A 20932-nucleotide genomic window follows, 5' to 3' on the forward strand; every position below is an offset into this window, starting at 1 on the left:
GAGAGCATCACAAAGAGAAATGTAATTATTTATTAGAGATTAGATTCAACCTTAAGAATTAAGCAGTAGCAATTGGGTCTTAAATGTAAGTATATAAGTATAAGTATGTAAGTATATTCTTAGTGCTGATTTACTGAAACATCTCTATAGATAAGATACTATTTTTAGTTAGTTTAGTTAGTCTTGTATCTCTTTGAGATTATGATTCGATATTTGCAATTGGATTTATTTGTTTTATTTCTCATATAGCGCATCAGAGTTCGGCCATGGCGCAGCATCAAGACAACGAGCGCCGACTTCTGTTGCTGCTGCTGCTGCTCCCAAGCACATTCATATTTTACAACTTTCGGAGATGCTTTCACTTCCATATACCAGCAAATTGCTGCTGTTGCTGTTGCTGTTGCTGCTGCTGCTGTGGCTCACGAGCAACTTCCGTATGCAGCAGCAGCAACTAGAATCAATTGCAATTGATTCGCCTATTGAACGACTAAGTAGAGTCGCCTAGCCGAAAGAGCTAATTTGTTGCCTAATTGTATCAATTAAAAGGCCCAAACAAAATGCTACAAATTGTACATGAATATCTATGACTCTTCGTGGCTGTGTGGCAATAAAAAAAACACACACACACACAAACAGACACACAGAAATCAAAGACACAATATAATACAACACAAGAAAACAGAGGCAAAGCCGAAGCAAAAGCAAAAGCAACAACGTGAATATTATCATTAGCATAAATAATGGTGAAAAATGAAACATACACACAGCGACAAAGCACTTGAGCGTGGCTCACATGTGTGTGTGTGTGCGAGTGTGTGTTGTGTGCTCACTGTGTGTGCGTGTGTGTGTGTGTGTTTACAACACACATTTCAAAAGTCGGTGACTGTGGCACTGAGTTAGTAGTGCGTTAAGTCAACGAACGCTGCCGCGCAGACGCTGACTGCGGCCGCGATGGCAGCGGCAACAGCAACAACAACAACTACAGCAATAACAGCAACAGCAACAGCAACAACAGCGTCTACATTAGCGCCGGCAGCATTGCCTGTCTCTCTCTGTTTGTTGGCCTCTGCCGGGGCTGGCGCTGCCGGCGCTGCTGCGGCCACGTTTGCATGGCATCGGCATCGGCATCGATGGACGCTGATGATGACGGCGTCGATGTCATCGTAATGCAAACGTAAACGCACTTACAATTTGGCGTTTTTTGGTTGCTTTCACAAACGTTGCACGTTGCTGTTGCTGTTGCTGTTGCTGGTTGTTGGTTGCTGTTGCTGCTGCTGCTGTCGACGCGGCTGTTGCTGCCGGCATCGCCGCTAAAGTTTGCTTTTGGTTTTATTTACTTTTTTTTTTTCTGTTTGTGTGTGTTTTGTTGTTGTTTCTTTACTTTTTTTTTTTGGCAAACTTACAAGTTTATTGAACTTTTCACAGTTCTGGGGCCAGAGCGCTCAGCTGGTCGGCCGCTGGGTCCGTCATCAGCAGCCGTTGGAGCTGCGCCGATGCCGTCCATAGAGCGACGCAGTCGTCGCGACGCTGGAGGGGCACGCATCGCTTGCCGCGAGACTTTCTCCACAATCGTCATCAATTTATCAATTTCGTTTGTCTTTGCCCACTTGCTGCCCATCATCATTATCAGTCTCACATGCTCATAGTTTTATTTCAATTTCAAATCAATTTTGTTGTTGCTTTTTTTTGGTTTTTGATTTTGATATGAAGTCAAATAAAAATTCAAATTTGGTTTAATTATTTTTGGGGATTTTTTCGTCAATGCTGGTTTAGTTTATATTAAATTGATTAATTGATTTCATTTTGATTTGGATTTTTATTCATGTATTTATTTATTTTTGTTTCATTAATTAAGTTATTTAAAAAAAATTGTTGTTTGCTGTGTGACAGTTTTTTAAATATTTCTTAAACATTTTTTATGTTATCTATTTCTAATAATATTTTAATTTAAGCTAAAACAGTTTTCCATGCGAAGTTGTTTAAAAATTTAAAAATTATCTTAGGATCAGAATTAATTTTTTTTTTTTTGCGCAGCTTATCCAAAAATTATTATAAAATTTTTAAATATATTTAAATTTAAGGCAACGCATTTTTCATTTTGTCTGTATCTTAAAAAAATAAACGTATTTCTTTTTTTTTCTTTTTTGATATTCAATTTATTTTTTATTAATTAAAGTGGAATTCGTTGAATATTTTGAACTTTAAGCCATTTTAAATTTGATTTGACTTTAAGTTAACATTTGTCAATATACATCCGTGAGATACCGGAAAATGCATTTTCCGATTTGCCACGCCCCTAGTGGTTAGATCAAGAAAAACTTGACACTTTATGACTAGAGGGCCTACACGATACGGTCCAAATTGCTTTAGCTTCAATATAGGCTTGCAGTCCTACGGATAAAAGGATGGACAGCAAGATGAACAAAGCCAATATGCTCATTTAACTATTGTGAATGAGTATGAAATATGGCTCTCTCTCTCTCTCTCTCTCTCTCTCTCTATATATATATATATAAATATATATATATATATATAAATATATATATGTATATCTGTATCTATATATAACTTGTCAAATTGAATAGAATCTAAGATATTTAGTTCCAAGGATTTCATTAACTATACTCAAATTTTGAAACCGCTCGAAAAGTAAGGGTATTCAGACAACAACAGAGTCCACAGCATATCCTTAAGTGTTCGCACGAGACCAGCAAATGCAAAAAGAAAAAAATCAGAGATATATAAATATATATATATATATATATATATATATATATATATATATATGAAAATTAGTGGAGTGAATGCGAATGGGAAGGCGAATACAAAACGAAAGTCGCCCGACCGATTTGCAACACGTTCGATAATGATCAAAATTGAAGCACGCAATAAATAAACAAATTTTTATAATTTCACTGACTGTTCTTCTTCTTCTTCGTCTTCTGCTTCTGCTTCTTCGTTTCCTTTTCGAATGTTTCCACATCATTGTTAATTTTGTATTTTATGTAGTTTTTATTTTTTATTTTATTTTCATTTTTTTTTTTTTTTTTTTTTTTCATCTGTTTCGTTGTTGTTGTTGGCGCCCGTTCTGCCTGGCGATGCTTATCAGCAGCATGAATGCGATTTCAAGTGCGAACAGCACGATATATATGGGCTCCACTGCGCGGACGATCACTCATGCTCACTCGTCTTTCAAAAGTTGGTCAAAAAGAGCTTGGCTTGTTTGCCCGGCCAACGACAAATATTGAAACTGCGCATCAAGCGCGCTCGTAATTTGAGTGATAAGTGGCCAACGGCCAGGCGTTGGGAAGGGGGACGTGGAAGTGGTGGGGAGCGCTGGGGCCTTTTGCAGGTCCAGTGGGTGTCCCACGTGATTGCTGGTGGGAAACCAGGGCCCTGTGGGATTTCACAGAATACGAGAACTTCCAAAAAAAGAATAAATTGCAATTCACATTTGCACAAACAATAACAAACTCAAACACACACACACACAAACACATGTATGGAGAGAGTGTGTGTGTGTCTGTTTGTCTTCTCAGCTTACAGTAGCTGCACGTTGCCAAGCACGTTACTCATAGAGGACCATTCGATTGAGCTGACAGGGCGATAAGCCGAGCCAACAGCAAGTGGAGGAACACTTGTTGACATCGTGTCCAGGGCATTCATTCACATTCACATTCACCTTCACATTCACATTCACTTGTCTTGTCTTGCATTTGTGAAACAATTGGGAAAGGCTACAGGCATGTTTTTCTTATAAGTGCAACTATAATTTTCGGGTAAGTATGAAAGCAGCCTAGGCTAAGCAATTATGGCTACTAGACTATTTAAGACTATGTTTAGCTCTAACTCAAAAGTATGCTATAAAATACCTGCAATTGGAGTATAGGAATCCAGTTGAAAATATAGTGAAATATATATAGTGAAAATGGTATATACAGTAGAATCCGGTTTTAACGACACACAAGGGACCGTCGTTATATCCGGAAGACGCTATAATCGTATAAGTTTGCTCATAAAAGTTTGTCTGGGGACAAGAATTTTCGTTGCTACAGACGCTATAAGCGGAGTCATTTTAGCAGGATTCTACTGTAGTTGAAATACATATATAGATATGGCATATACATAGTGTACATAGCAAAAGATTTGGTTCGTAACAAAATTACAAAACTTTCAAAATTATAATATTAAAAAAAAAAAAAAAAAAACAGAAATAAGCAAAGTGGAAATTTTTGATATATGGTATCTCGTAGGTTAACTTAAAACTAAGAGCTTTTACACTGAAATTTGGAAATCAGGGCATATTAGTTGTTAAGTTTTGATTGCTTTTTCTACTGGTCTACAAGTCTTATATAAATTATATGAGCCCCATGCTTCATCCCCTTTGCTACGCCCCTGGATGGTGCTGATGAGCTGTGTCAATAGATTAAATGATAATTAGCGCGTTAATAGAGCAGAGAAATGAATATTTGATATGTGAATTAGGGATCAAATATATGAATTAGGAGTCAAATTAGATGAATGGAAGCCTATCTTTATGACTATGACTATCAAATAGCTTAATTAAACTCTGGTTCGTAAACCAAATTGGAAATCGTGTCATATACTAGATCTTCAATGTACTTAAGTTCGATTCTATGCTTCATTTTGACACTTTTAATCTATTAAACAAATATTATATTATCTTCAAAATAATAGAAATATTTTATTTTATTTTATAAAGTTAGATATAATTAAAAATTAAGATCTAACTTAATTTTAACAGCACTGGCTACTATGGCCTTCGGCTCTAACTTATCCTATGCATTTACATTTATATACATATTTACATTGTTTTGTTGGTTGGGAACTAAATGAGGTGGTATAAATCTGTTATTTTTAGAAACTTGATTATTGAGCATATGTTTTCAGGGGTTGGGTTTGAGAGTAAGGATATGGGGCAGCTGTTGTGGAAGATAATAGAAATATATTTTATATTATACCAAAGACTTGGTTAAGTGATGAAGCATTATTATGGAACTAAGTTTTATATTGCAGCATAAACTAATTGCCAGAATTGACTCAAAATATGAGAACTTAAATTTATAGCTTTCATATTGCAGCAAATGCAAATGCAAAGAGAACGTAGAGCACAGAGTTGCAATTGTATACAAAATATATAGAATAGAGAACAAAGTGCCCAAGACTTGATATTTGATCAAATCCCAAAGGGGAGACATCCGATGAGCTTTCATAACACATCACATGCTCGAGTTGTGTGAATTATTCAACAGATAGCTGGCCAAAGTAAAATATATATGTATGTAGATATATATACAAATTGTGCTTGACCGATTCGGTTTAATATTGAACAAGTGCAAAAGATTACATAAGACGCGCTCTCGGATTCGGCCTGGTAGTCGGGATTCGAATCGGAATCAGAGTCGGAGTCGCAGTCGGAGTCGATGTCGGAGTCGGTATGGGTAGATGGCAGTTGGCCCTGTGGGCATACGATCCTATTTGCATAAAGTGAATTCTTCAGTTCGCATCGCGGAGTCTTGGTGCTCGGCTCGCTAAAAGGGGTCTACGGGTCTTGTGTGTTCGGTCTTCGGTCTTCGGTCTTCAGTCGCGGCTCTCTCATCAGCATGTTCAAGGTTCAGTGTTAAGTGTTAAGTGTTCCGCTGGTTACGCCAGGCCTCGATGACAATCGATCGCAATCAGCTGTTGGTCTCGTTGGCCCCACCAGCGATTATGTGACTAAGTGACTGACTGACAAAAGTATTGATGTCGTTACAGGTAAATAAAAAGCGCGCACACACTGCGAGCCAGACAGAAAAAATCAGTTGAGGCGAGAGAAAAAAAAGCGGTGAAATTTTTTTTCCTCAATTTTTTTTTTTTTTAAGTTAACGAGCGCTGCACGTTCAAGGGCCTTACGTAAAACCCATTTTTTTGTTGTAGTAGTTTTTTTTTTTTGACTGAAGAGAGTTTTAGCCCTTTTGTGTGTGTGGTAGGAAACAAAGTCATGCTCATGAATTCCATTTGATTGTCGCATATTGTTTAATACAACAATACGGGCATACACTGATATATATTTATGTATATGTATATGTATATGCTTATGCGCATATAGATATACATATATATCCAAAGCCTAATGGACAGCCGCGCATACCCAATGGCCGGCGCACGCGAACGCCCCCAAAACGAGCCCAGCGCCCAAGCAGCCAGGCCAGATCAACGTCCGCACTGTATTTAAGCAAATCGAAATTAAGTTATAGTTGCCCCGATCGAGCGACTTAAAAATTCAGTATTTTCCATGTTTTGCATAATAAAAATGCCTATCAGGAAACAACAAAAAAACTGAAAAAAAAAAAAAATTAATGTAACTGGCGCTCGAATGCGACTGCGGCTGCCGCTGCGGCTGCGCCTTCTGTTTAATTTGTTTCTTCTTTTTGATTTTGGGTATTTTTTTTTTTTTTTTTTTTTTTTTTTTGACGAGCAGATATTGTGACATGCTTTTAGGGTCGCCTACGGTGCCTTTTTTTGAGCAATATTTCTGCTTTGCATAAGTAGAAATTTTTTTTTTTTTTTGTTTAAATATATTAATTTTTATTTGCATTTCATTGGCATTGCGGCCATTAAATTTATTTATTTTCATTTTTCAATACGAAACTGGTTGGTGTCCAATGCGTTCAAGTGTTTGCTGTTGTTTGTTGTCTTGGTTTGGCGCTGCTCCCGTCTCTTGCTCCCGCTCCCCCTCCTCACTCCAAATTTATCACACGAAATGCGTTTGTAATCTGTGGCTAGATTAAGCATTTTGAGTTTGTTGTTTTTTTTTTTTGTGTTTCTTTCGAATTTTTAATTTTTTGGGATTTTTTTATTTATTATTTTTTTTTTTTTGCTGTAGGTTTTTGGGCTCACATTTGTTTTATGTGTATAATGCTTTTTGTTTTATTGTTTAGCTTTGCACTTTCTCCAATGAAAATTCAATTAAATAATCCCTTATATTTCACGTTTTTGAATATTTAATTAGTTGAGCTGAGCTCGAATGAACCTTGAACTACAAAGGTCTTGAATAGTTGAGTTTCTAAGATTTATATAAGTATGTGTATAGAAGTTTATAAAAAATTAAGTTCATAAAAATGAAGATCGAAAAAAGTTAATTCATGCGTGTGAGTCTTGATGAGCCTTCATAGATCTTCTCAGATATCTTTGTCTCTCTCACAAGCACAACGATCCTGTCTTTATGGGCATCTAGCTCTCACTCAGCACTCTTCGCCTTTTTCACAGGCATAACGATCCTATATTTGTCTCTTTTCCACTTTGGGAATGAATCGTCTGTTGGGATTCTTGTGCAACCGGATCTATGCTATTTTTGTCTCTATCCCTTTCAGCTCTCTCTCTCTCTCTCTCTCGCTCCCTTACTCATTGAGTGAAATTTTAAGGATTTAAGTACTATGAGACGCTAACTCACTCGAATTTTATTCTTAGAGCTACTCTATGCAATGCTAATTGGGAGACTTAAAAGACTTTTCATATAATATTCGTTTTCTTGCTCAGTCAATATCTAGATGAAATCAGGATACATTTGAAGTCTTTACTTCATGCACAGATTGCCTGGGGCATAAAGCTAAATACAAGAAATGACAGTGCCTTACTAAAGTAGCTATACTATACGAAATTTTACAATTTTGAGCAAAACGAACTCGAAATTCTCAAGTCGTGAGTGATTTTTGCGACAGCTATACCAAGTCGTATGTTAAAATAATAATAATGCTTTATTTATGACTTGCGTAACTCATAAAGTGCGGCTTTTTATTGGACTGGAAAGTCTTTTGTGGGAATGCTTTATTTTGGGTTGTTTTTACGACTTATGGCTAACAGGATGCGCAATAGGCAATCAGATAAGAGATTAACCTAAAAAGACGTCTTTTTGGGGAAAAGAAAGCCAGATGTTAAGTGGCTTGGATGGTATTACTACGGGAGCATATCGGCTGCATTTCGCTCGCCAAATGGGTCAGGCGATATTTTGATTTATGATTTCCTGAGCTGGGGCAATAATCTTCGCATTTACTACCTGCGGCAGGCTTTCTCAAAGTCTGCCATTGCTAGGGACACGGCTTTAATTGTTAATGAAAGGGATTTCAATAATGCAAGCAACCGACTCTCCGCCCTATCGACGCCTATAAATTCTGAGCTTGGTTCGACTTACAGTAGCATCGAAGCGCAGCGCGCTGCAAAGTTGAGTTGAATAAACTTTGCAAAGAGTGTAGATACAATTTAAGCGCTTGAATTATCGTTTTGAAGGCCATTTTTTTGAAATGAGCTGCGAACGAGGCTAGGCATTCGCAATAGTGTGGATGTTGTGTTGGGGGTGCTGCTGGACGGCAGCGGCGCACGGGGGGAGGAGGTGTTGGCCGAAGCTAGCCAAGCAGCGCCAACGTCAACGTCAACGTCAACGCCAACAGCAGCAGTAGCAGTAGCAGCAGCAGCAGCAGCAGCAGCAGCAGCAGCGACAACGCCAACGCACGAGCGTGTGAAGCTCGGCGAGGTGAGCCGAGCTCAGCGCAGCTCGGCTGAGGCTCAAAGTATGCAGCACAAAAGTTCAATAAACTAAAGTGTCTTTTGAAAAAAATGGAAAAAAAAAAAACAGGTAAAATCAACTAAGAATGCTCTAGTCACGGCGGCACGACTAAGACATACCCTGCACACACCACACACTCACGATCGAGTCCTATACATGTCTAGGACTAGCTGAATTTAGTCTCTGTGGAATACTTGTCTGCGGCGACATCAAACTCCTTTCGTTGGCCTGGCTACAGGGTATGGAGAGGTGACAGCCAACCGGTGGTCGGCCTGGGCCCGGCTCCGGCTCCGGCTCCGGGCCCGCCGGCTCTGCTTTGCTCAACTCCATTGCAGCATGCGTTTTGTCGTATCTGTGCTGTTTCTCTCTCTGCTTCTCTCATATATGGCTTTGCGTGTATTTTGTTGTTGTTGATTTTGTTGTACATAGTATTATTATGGCAGCGCTCGAGGTGTAAAGAAAAATGCAATTCTTGCCAAGCCAGTCGACCAGCCAGCCAGCCAGTCAGCCAGCCAGATAGCCAGTTGGCCAGTTAGCCAGTTGGCCAGCGAATCAGCCAAGCGAACAGCCAGAATCTCGAATCTGAATCCGGTGCGTATGAGTGATTGGCGATTGACCATAGCAATCAGTTGAGCCAATGCACACTGCATCAACTCGAGCTGCCTTTGCTCTGTCAGCCAGGCACTTCCTCTCACCAGGACATGCCAAAGCGGGCCCCAAGTGCTGCGCCCTCATCGCCCAGCCAAAGCTGGCCCCTTGTTGACTGTGACGACGCAACGTCACTGACAGCGAAACTTTCACGTCGGGTGAAATGGTCTTTTGTTTACCAAGCCAGACAGATGGCCAGCCAGCCAGCCAGACAGACAGCCGGACAGCTAGTCGGCCAGCCGGCCAGTTGGCCATACGTCTCGCTTGATCTGTGGGTCTAGAAAGAATCTTGGAGCTACAATAGCTGTCTGGCATTTCGTTGAGGGTCCATGTTTGAGTTTGAGCTTTCGTTTTTATTTTTTTTAGCCAGCTGATGTTGATGTTGGTCGGGCAGAGATTTCACACAGAGGTTTTCTATGAATATTCAAGACTTAAATGGGAGCTTATGCCACATATAACTCAGACTTTGGTTTGAATATTGATGTTAAAAAATGAAGAAGACTAACATAAATAGAACATGAATAAAATCATATGAGACGAGCACTCAATATATTTAGAGTTTAGATATGGGAGACTGGAAGACCTAAACAGAAATAGATACAAAGTCAATTAGGAGCATATTGTGGGAGTGTCAGGAAAAAGAGCTAATATGGTATCTTGCCTAACGGAAAGAATAATATAAGATTTCGACTGTCAAAGCTTTCAGGCAAAGTACTAAAAATATACTAAAATATTGAAAAAGGTACTACTACCACTTTTTACTAAGTACTACTACTGCTACTACTACTTTTATTACGTATCTACTACTACTCCTACTACTACTTTTATTACGTATCTACTACTATTCCTACTAGTACTTTTATTACGTATCTACTACTACTCCTACTACTACTTTTATTACGTATCTACTACTACTCTACTATTAATACTACTACTCCTTCTCCTACTTTTACTACGTATCACTTACTACTACTTTTTGATACTACTCGTTTTACTTCGTATCTCTTACTACTACTTTTTGCTATTACGACTACTACTACTTCTACTACTGCTACTACTAATACTAAATGTTACTGCTACTACTACTACTACTGCTATTACTAAGACTACTTTTTACTGCTACTACTACTAATACTACTGCCACTACTACTAATACTACTGCTACTACTACTAATACTACTGCTACTACTACTAATACTACTGCCACTACTACTAATACTACTGCTACTACTACTAATACTACTGCTACTACTACTAATACTACTGCTACTACTATTAGTCGTATTACTAATACGACTACTTTTTACTGCTACTACTACTACTGTTACTTTTAAATATTTAACTATACATATAATTATATTCCATACACTACAGTTGACTGTAAATATATACCAAATAGTTATCACATAAATAAGGTATATAACAAAACATATCCGTATATATCTTTACTATATACTTAAGTGCATAGTTAATATATACTTTAATATATGTACAAGGTAAATACCCAATAAATATCTAACAAATACTATAAATACTTAACTGTATACATATAGAAAATATATATAAAATATATATGCATATCTATATCAAATTTAGAAAAATATATTGAAATTTGTACATTTCTAAAATTTTAAATAGTAGTAAATAGTATTAAATAGTATTTGACAGAGATATGCGGAGTAGTTCGCATTCAAGTCACATAAATTTCAGCAAATCGTGAACAGTGCAGAAAAGGGGAGTAAGTAGAGCGCATTTCAGTTTATGATAGGATATATATAGAAGAAGTTAAGTAACCGGGTTTTTCACATCTATTAACCATTTCAATTAAAATATCGGGTTCAACTGGTTCTTCCTCGAATTCAAGTTCCCAAATCAATAATTGATCTATATTATTGTAAAATATTCAGATATTATCTCAGTTGGCATTCGCTTGGAATCCTCCAACTGTTTCTTGAGTGTCTTTGAATGGATCCTGTATGCGATGTGCATCAATTGAGGCTGATATACAATATATATTGGCAAGCGGATCGTAACTCTTCAGCTCTTCTGCTCTGCTACTCTGCTGCTCTGCTACTCTGCTGCTCTGCTGTCGTCGCAGTCGTTGGCCCGGTTCAACGGCATTGCTTTCATATTGAATTCAAATGAACGAAAGACCTACTAAAAAGTGAAGAAGCGAGAGTTTGGCTATGACGTTTCATTTGGGCCAATACGCCCGGGTTCACGGACGGAGACCGTGTGGCGGCTCGGGGGAGCTGGCCAAGCTGGCATGAATTCTCAATTAAGGTTGTCCCACCAGCTGTGCGCTGGAGAGCAGCAGCTGATTCTGCGCGGCTTAGAAGGAGCCATAGAACACCGTCACAGACGGAGAGACGATGCTAACGTCGACGTCAACGTCGACGTCGACGCCGATGTCGACTTTGAGGCCGACACAGAGCCAGCGGCTGGCAAATGGTCAACGTTCTCAGCGCTGTCGCTGCTGGCGTCGACGTCTGCGCTGTTATAAATTGGCAAAAGTGTTGTTGCGACAGCGACAGCGACGGCAACGGCGACAGCAGCGGCAGCAGCAGCGACTGTGACAGCGGCAGCGACAGCAGCAGCAGCAGCGACAGCGACAGCGACAACGTCTTGGCTTAAAGCCAGCGACGAGTTCGTTGACCGTTGAGGTTTTTTGAAGTTTATTGCTGCGCTTGGTGGCTTCGCCAGTTGGCCGCTTGGCCGCTTGGCCGCTTTCAATATGCCAAATATGCAACCAGGAACAGCAAAAAGCAGCAGCAACACCAACAGCAGCAGCAGCAGCAACATTAGCAACAGCAGCAGCAACATCTCTCTCAATGTAGAAAACGCGAGTTTTTCGAGCAATCAGCTGATTCTGAGCTGAACTGAGCTGAGTTGAGCTTCCGCTTTGCTTTATTTATTTATTTATTTTTTTTTTCATTTTTATTTAGTTTTTGGTCTGTGAGCATCGGTTGCGCGATCTCAGCCAAACAATTTACACATTCGCAGATTGACAAACGCAAAGCATTTAACAAATTCAGCAAACAGTTGGCCAATCGTGTGTGAGCCCGTTTTTATTTTTAGAGATTTTGATATTTTTGGCACGCTTCCGGTGCGACGTCGATGACCTTTTCCGCCCACATTCGAGCTGGCCAGGGCCAATGAAATGCCAATTTTTTTTATGTATTTTGTTTATTTATTTATTTTATTTTTTTTAATTTGCATGCATTGTTGCTGCTGTTACTGTTGCTGCTGCTGCTGCTGCTGCTGCTGGGGTTGACAACCTCTCAGATCAGCTGTTTAACCTGACTTTGTTGCTGTTGCTGCCGGTTGTTGTTGTTGCTGCTGCTGCTGCTGCTGCTGCGGTTGTCTGTTTATTATGTAATACAGATGAGCAGCAATTCGCAATCAATATGATTTGTATTTGTTGTTGTTGCTGTTTGTTTTAAGTCAGTTAACAGTACTATTTGGTGTTGTTGTTGTTGTTGCTGCTGTCGAGGAAAGTTTTTGACCCCCTCGGGCGACCCAGCGGCCGGCTAACAGTCCGCCCGCACGCCGAACGTGAAAGTTACTCGAAATATGTATTAACAGCAGCAGCAACAACAACAACAACAACAGCAACAACAATAACAAATATATTAACCGCAGCAACATCTCCAGTCAAACAGCCAAATTCATTGAATACATATAAAGTTTATTGGCTTTTGATCCCAACGCATTATTGTTGGGGTGGGTAATGGTTGTTGAGTTGTTGTTGCTGTTGTTGCTGCTGTAGCTGCTGTTGTTGCTGGTTTGCGCAATACAATTCACCGCTGGTGCTTTGACTGCTCATGATGCATACGTAACGGTATCGACAGGAAGTTGTTGCTCTGCCGCCGTTGCTTTGTTGCTGCTGCAGCAGGAGCCGAGAGGAGTTCATTCAATGCCGGCCAGCTTCCAGTTTGTGTTGCGGCATTTCGATTGCCTGAGGTCATTGTTGCTGCTGATGTGCGTGTGTGTGTGTGTTTTTTTTCTTTATTAATATTATTTGTTGACTTTTCCGAGCACGTGCTGCGACAGCGTCAACTTGACGAGGGAGAGATATACTAAATATACTTTATATATCTATAAATTCCATGTAATTATCATGAACTGCTGTAGGCGAGGTTCACTGTGTTAAGTAGCATTAATGGGCCGAAGGCTGCAGTTGCCAGTGCTTGAATCTCAAGTTAGTCTTAAATTTGTATTACTTCTAATCTACAATAAATAAATAAATATTTAAGTAACATATGCCTGAGGACATACTTTGAGCATGTGCCTTGATTATGGACTTCTCCTTCTCTTCTTTATTGACATAAATCAAAATTATATTTCCTGTTATACAACAAATAAATACTTAGTGTAAACTTAATAAAATATAAAATTAATGAAATAATTTAAACTGAATATATTCGAGATAAATGAAAGCTAATAAAGATTAAATTTCATAGAGAATTAAATTGAATTTCAAATCAAGTTAAATTCATCTAGGCATTAATACAGAGAATTTTTTCAGTAATTCCTCAAATATAAAGAACAAATTAAAAAATTGGTATATGATTAAATCGGCTTTACTATTCTCGTCAGTTTAAGATCTAGAAACTCAAAATTTAAGGAATAAATTTATGTTGTTAATACAGGAAATTAATGAAGGCGTGGCAAACCAAAAAACTATCTAGCAAGGTAGTCTGCAGTCGTTAAGGCCCGACTACAACTTTCTTGATTCATTCATCATGACATTTTCTAAAGCTCTTTAGAATAGAATTTTTAATTAAAATTTTACAATGTTTTTTTTTTATTTATTTATTTATTTTTTTAAATATTTTTTATATGAGTATTCTTTATATTATTATCATTATTTAAAAATTATTTTTTTTATTATTTATATTTTATTTTATTTTTATTATGAGTATTATTATTATTATTATTCTATTTTTGCAACAGATTTGAGTTAATCTTATTGTGAATTAAATTTACTGTAATTATACATACAACAAGTCTTCAAGCAACATTAAAAAAATTTAATATTTTAAAATAAATTATTTGAAAAATATTTATCATATACAGATTGTAATATATGTGTATCTATATATAATAAAAAAAACTGCATTTGATTAGGCCAGCACAAAGAGAATTGAGTAAATCGAAACTAAATTTAATTAGCCGCAGTTAGTTAACTGCTGTCATTAAGTTCGTATCATACAAGTCTTTCGTTTCTAGCGCTCTGGAACTGGAGCCGGGAGCGTTAGCTGGGAATTCCGTTGTGTGCTGCCGCTGTCGCTGCTGCTGCTGCTGCTGTTGCTGTTGCTGCTGTCGGCGTCGTTCGTTGCCAGTCACATTAAGAGCAACACCAACACCAACGGCAGTGCTCAGTGTGCGTGTGTGTGCGTGTTGCTTTCTGGTTTGGCAGCTGCTTCTTGGCACACACACACGCGCACACATCGGCACACACGCACACAGAAGCGACGCGTCGCGCTTTTACATTTGTATATGTAGGTCTACGTCCGATTTTACTTTCACTTTTAAAGGTTTACGAACTTTTCTGTTTACAAGTCAACGCTGCTGCCGGCAGCCGACGCGCCGCAGCAGCAGCAGCAACAGCCGCGACGACGACGACGACGACGACGACGCGCATTTCAAATGCTTCTCACACACTCAGAGCTCAGGCACAGGCAGACAATCAGACCGTTGGACGGATGATACAAAAGAGGCGAACAGACGGACGGATGGACGTACTGATGGACAGATGGACAGACGGACGGACGGACGGGCAAATACAAACAGAGCGTCTTGCGCTTGAGAGTCGCCGTCGCACAGTGGCGCAGATTGCTGGCAATTCGGCGCTCAACTTAATTTGGCTGCATTCGCGGCGGTTGCATACCACTGTGCCGGCTCCTCATTGGCATTGGGTTGACTCATGCCTTGGACGCATGCGTTATATTATTTATTGTTGTTGTTGTTGTTGCTGTTGTTATTCGCTTTGCTGTTGCGGTTGCTCGTGTGCATCGCATAAGGAAGTCGCGTGTGCTCAACTTCCTTGACATTGAAGCGGCAGCAACCGCAACGCCAGCAGCAGCAGCAGCACAGCAGTAACAACAACAACAACAACAACAAGGTTTAAGTGTAAATGAACGGCAAGGATTTTTGCTGCTGCCAAAAGCGATTGCGGTGTTGCCTCGGAAGTGACAGCGACAGCGGCAGCAACAGCAACGACGCGTCGGCAGAGCTGCCAGCAACATGTACTGGCAGGTATGCTGACATGCATGTGTGTGTGTTTGTGTGTGTGTGTGTGCTTTTTAGTCGGTCGGTCATTGACCGTTGCAGCTGAGACGCATTGACGCCGCTGCCATTGGCATGGCCGCAAAGGCGGCTGCTGTTGCTGCTGTTGCTGCTGCTCTTGTTGCTGCTGTTGTTGCAGTTGTTGCGTTTATCCTGCCTAAACTAAACTGTGCAAAAAGCTCAGCTCAGACAGACGGACATACACATAGAGAGAGAGAGAGAGAGAGAGGGACTGAGAGAAAAAGAGATGCAGAGAGAGAGAGGGAGTGGGAGTGGGAGTGAGAGAGCGACACAATCAGAGACACTGAGCAACAGCGAGCGAGTGGGAGAGTGAGCGAGAGAGAGAGAGACGTTGAGCTTGGCGTCGTCATCGTTAGCTGCTGCTGCTGCTGCCGCTGCTGCTGCGTCGTCTACCCAACTCGTTGGACAAGTTGACGGCCTACGTGAGTGGCGCGTTATGTGCATTGAATTGGAGTTGGAGGCTTGTGCGTTTGCGCAAAAGTCAATGAACTCCGCTGGCTTGACGCTGACGCCAGATCCGCTTGCAGCGCAGCCGCTGCTGTTGCTGTTGCTGCTGCTGCTGCCGTGGGGGCGTCGCGTCTTGTGTGTGCAATTCACACCAACACAGCTGCATTTTGGGAATGTAGGTAAGCCACTTGCCAGGCCGGGTTGTTATTGTTGTTGCGGATGTTGTTGTTGTGTTATGTGTTGCTAATGTTGCTGCTGCTGCTGCTGCTACTGCTGCTGTGGCGGCTGCGGCTGTGTGGCTGCTGTTGTTGTTTCTAACCTTTTTGCAATGCGCCGCTGCGTTAGGCAATAGCTTCACTGTCAACACTGGCCAGCGAGGCAGTGCATTGATCTCGCCATTGATGTGTGCTCAGCTCTCTCTGTGTGCGTGTGTGAGAGTGTGCATGTGTGCATGTGTGCATGTCTGTGTGTGTTGCATGTGATACAATGTCGTTGACACAGTGACCGGAAAACAGATTGACTTAATGACTGACTTTTCAAAATCAATGCTGTTGCCATTAGAATGCCAAGAAGGGTTAGACAGAGAGAGAGCGAGAGAGAGGGAGATAGGGAGGGAGAGAGTTTCTATTGTGGGCGTTGGAGGGCAGCGATCAGCTGCCCAAATTGCGGAACGTTGTGCCATAGCCGACAGTTGTAGGCCAGCGGTCAACGACCGATCAGCGACAACAGACCAAAAAGCAGCAGCAACAGCAACAGCAGCAGCAGCAGCAGCAACAGCAGCAACAGCAGCAGCAACAACAGCAACAGCTTAGCTTCAAGCAACCAGTTGAACGACCCACTGAACCAACTTGTCATTTGACCATGTCGCTAAGCTGCAGCACTCAGAATGCTTCTCCTGCCTATGCGTATGAAAATATACAGATATACACACACACATATGTAAATACATAAGTGCGCATGCATATCCTGTGTAAGCGGCTAATGCGACTTGGGGTTGAGGTTGCAGCCAACTGCCACACGGCATTTACATTACCGTTATTTGGCAATTACTTACGCACTCCGGCACAGAAAGTGACCCGACTAATTGCATTTCACCAATTTATCACACAGAGAAAGGGAGGCAGAAAGAGAGAGAGAGAGAGAGAGAGACAGAGAGAGCGCGCGCAGTGAGAACTTTATTTAAGCGTTCTGCATTTTAAATGCTCGACATGAATATGCATTCGCCGACAAATTGATGTCAATTATCTTGCGAAAGTAGCTAGAACAAAGCAACAACAACAGCAACAGCAGCAGCAACAGCAGCAGCAACACTTTAAGTCATTTACAAAAATAATAATAAAATAATGAGAAAAAGCTCAGAATTTTGTGGGTAATTATTGCAGCTGCCGCTGGCTGACTTTCTGTCCAATTCAGCTTGGCCGCACCAACAGCCCGCCTCATGCCGCCCCCTGGCGACCGCCTTCCGCTCCCTCTGCCTCACTCTGGCCGCAGCTGCTGTTGCTGTTGCTGCTGCCAATTTCTACATTTCATGCCAAGCGTTGTCGCTCTTGCCATTAAATTTGGCCTCAAAAAAAAAAAAAAATTCAGTTACTGTTTTCAGATGTGTGTGTGTGTGTGTGTGCGTGTGCTCGTCCATTTTGCCATAAGGTGAAAATCGTCAGCTGCTGAAAATGCTGGAGCCAAGGAGCCACTGCCTGCCTGCCTGGCACCTCCTTGCTCTTACCTGTTGCATGCCACTGCAGCGCCGCAGGTCAGCGGCAATAAATGCCGTCAGGTCAGCCGCTGGCAAGAATTTTGATATTGATTCTGATTTTCGCATGTGCCACAACATTGCTGCACATGAAAACATGAATCGAAGTGCATGCACTGCAGCGTGCATAACGTGAATGCGACTTTTGTTGCTGTTGCTGTTGTTGTTGTTGTTGGCTCTCTTAATTGCTCGGGGCAAGCTGTTGAATATTTAAGAACATTTGTGCTTAAATTTAAGCATTAAATAAATTTGTGGGATTTTTTGTTTGCATATTCTTAAATATGAACACTTATATAGATTTATATTTAAAAAATATAAATTACGATATTATAAATTTTTAATATGGAATAAATATGCAATGCTAAGATTATTTATATATTTTTTAAATAATATATTAGCTGAAATTTGCTCTGAAACAATTTCTAACAATTGTGTTTAGTTAAGCCTTCCATTATTTTTTTATGAATATAGTTTTTGTCCTTTGTTTGAATATTTAATAAGCTTTTATATTCCGAGTTCATTACAGCTGATATATGTAGGTATTATACGCTGACATGTAAACATTCACAAAAATGTATGTATGTGCTTGGCATTCAGTGTCTAACATTAATACTATCATAATTATTTTGAAGTTTTTGAAAGATAATTTCAAGCAGGCGACTATACAAGAACAAGGACTCTTAAAACAAAGTTCACAATTTGAAACCAACATTTTTTAAAATTTCAATCATTTTAATTTAATTTATTTTAAACAATGAGACGAATATTAATTTAATAAATATATATGAAATAATATAAAATTAAATAAAATATTATGTATAGGCATTTATTCAGCAAAGTCAACTTGTGAACTTTTGATGTCAAAAAAAATTTTTTTTTATTATTTTAACAAAATGTGGATCTTATAGCTCTTAATTGATGCATTATCAAGATAATTATAAAAAAAAAAAAAAAACTTCAAGAGGTTAACACGTTACAAAAGTAGACTTTCCTGGAGAAATGCCCATATATATGACACACATCCACATTAAATTAAAAAATATATATATATATATATTTTTTTTTTTTTGTGGCGATTTTTTGCTTCAGTCTTGAGTCTCTCCTGCTATTAAAAATTTCTATGATTAAATGAAGTTAAAAAAATGTAAAAAAAAAATCTTAAGAAGATTAAAATATATTTTTTCATATTATTATTATAAACATATATATTATTATGATACAGTTGCTTTAAATATACTACTAGCTGCTAATAGCTTCCTCTAAAGCCTATCGGCTACTAGTCGAATACATGAAGACTTACAGTGGAATAGTAACAGAGTGAATCTACTATGGAAGCTTACCAGAGAAGAGTGGATATATATTATCTTTAGTACTAAATGACTACTATATGTATGTCCATTCATATGTCTATTCATCCATATAATAATCGCTTAATATGCAGCATACATATAATATAATATATATTTATATGCATTGTTTCTTCTTTTAAATAGCCATCGCCATAAAGAAAGTTTATTAATGTAGGGTAGTGATACTAAGTGCATTCGCCGAGCTCCTCTGATTAGAGCGCAAAGTGTTCGCACGTCACGTGCCTCGAGTGATCACGTGTGTGGGCGTTCGTTATCGCAACTGTACATATGTATGTACATATATATATGTATACATATATGCGACTGCAACAGCAGTGACGGCGGAGACAGCGAAGACAGCGGAGACAGAGACAGAGACAGCAGCATTGCAATTGCATTTACATGCAACTCACATTGGGGCGTTAAATCGCAATTGCATGTTGATTGGGATTAGCATGCGTCGCCAGAGCCAACCGATTTGTTTGAAGTTAGTTTGTCAGTTTATATAATGCGAGCTCAGTCGCTGTCGCTGCTGCTGCTGCTGCTGCTGCTGCTGCTACTGCTGTCGGCGCCTCAGCTTAATGTGCTTCCCCGTAGATTGCCAATGCAATTGCACGTACTTTACATTGAGTATACGACCCGTTTAACAGGCTGCCAAAAAAAAAAAAAAAAAAAAAAGAGATCATTAAAATGCTTGAAGAACCTAATGTGACATGAGCGGTATATGAATTGAATTTGACTACAATTTATACAAGTTTCTGCAATTGTGAATTGCTGCCAATACGCCCTTCGGCGCCAGTGGCTAGGGTATCTGCTGGCGTGCAACTTGTTGCCGCGACTTGCTACATTTGTTATTCAAGTGTCACATTAGAATTGAAATTTATCGCTGTAATTGAATTGTCAATGGCTGACATTGTAATTGCTCAAGCGCAATTCATGTAAATAGAAATGACTGAGAGATGATAGCACACACATCTATATAGATATTGTTGAAGATATATACATATATGTGTATTCAATGGGGGCTCCACGAAGCGTTACACAATCAAAATGAACATTTCATTGAGCTTGTCAGCTAATGCGTTCGATCCTGTTTGACATTATCCAATGCCTAGTCCAAGGCTTGCATCGCCTCAGCTCATATTAAGAATTTCAAATAATATGATAGTGCCATGATAGGCTCTACAATTTCGTACAATTGCATGAGCGTTTGTCTTAGCTTATACCTATTAGGCATTTTAGTTTGAGTCATGCCCTTGTTTGTCTTGTTTATTCCCCATGGCCCATAGCTATTTTTCCGGCTGGCCAACTATCTGCCAGTCCGTCTCTCCATCTGTCCGTCTCTCCGTTTGTCTGGCTGACCTTCGAACAAATTTCCACTGCCCTAGTCGGAAGCTAGGTCATAAATTCGAAGGGCCACATTGAACTATCGCCTTGGCTGCTGCGGCTGCTGCTGCGGCTGCTGCTGCGGCTGCTGCTGCTGTTGGTTGTGTAACAGCTGCGGCTCAGCCAAGAATTTCGAATTCCACTTCAGCATTACAGCAAGAGATCAATGAACGCTTTCAATAGGAAATCGAAATCGAAATTGAAACTGAAACGCTTGATGTTTTCTATGTCATTTGCCTCAGTGTCAGAGAGAGACAGAGATACAGCCTCAGTCAGAGTCTCTGTCTCCCTGTCAGTCTCTCAGTCTCTCAGCTCTAGTTCCAGCTGAATTTGTTTCATTGTTATTGATATATGGGCGATGATTAGTAGGCACGTTATTAGCGATTAAGGCGCTTAGATTCGATTTGATTCGATGCGATTTGATTTCATTTGATTCAATTCAATTCGATTTGAATCGATTCGTTCCGATTCGATTCG

General features: G+C 39.8%; 1 protein-coding gene across 2 annotated transcripts in view; it reads left to right on the plus strand.

The window, feature by feature from the left end:
• Positions 1–3764: 3764 nt before the first annotated feature.
• Positions 3765–20932, plus strand: part of LOC6586100 (cytochrome P450 306a1) — a 29347-nt gene continuing 12179 nt past the window's right edge. Inside the window, exon 1 of one of the 2 annotated variants that reach the window (XM_015160627.3) lies at positions 3765–3779. The gene's annotated coding sequence lies outside the window, so the exon portion shown is untranslated. Of the gene's footprint in view, positions 3780–5460; positions 5776–20932 lie in introns of those variants that run through there. The other variant, XM_002011687.4, reaches the window with a different exon arrangement.

This window comes from Drosophila mojavensis, unplaced genomic scaffold, assembly GCF_018153725.1.
Source record: "Drosophila mojavensis isolate 15081-1352.22 unplaced genomic scaffold, ASM1815372v1 contig_136, whole genome shotgun sequence".
NCBI lineage: Eukaryota > Metazoa > Arthropoda > Insecta > Diptera > Drosophilidae > Drosophila > Drosophila mojavensis.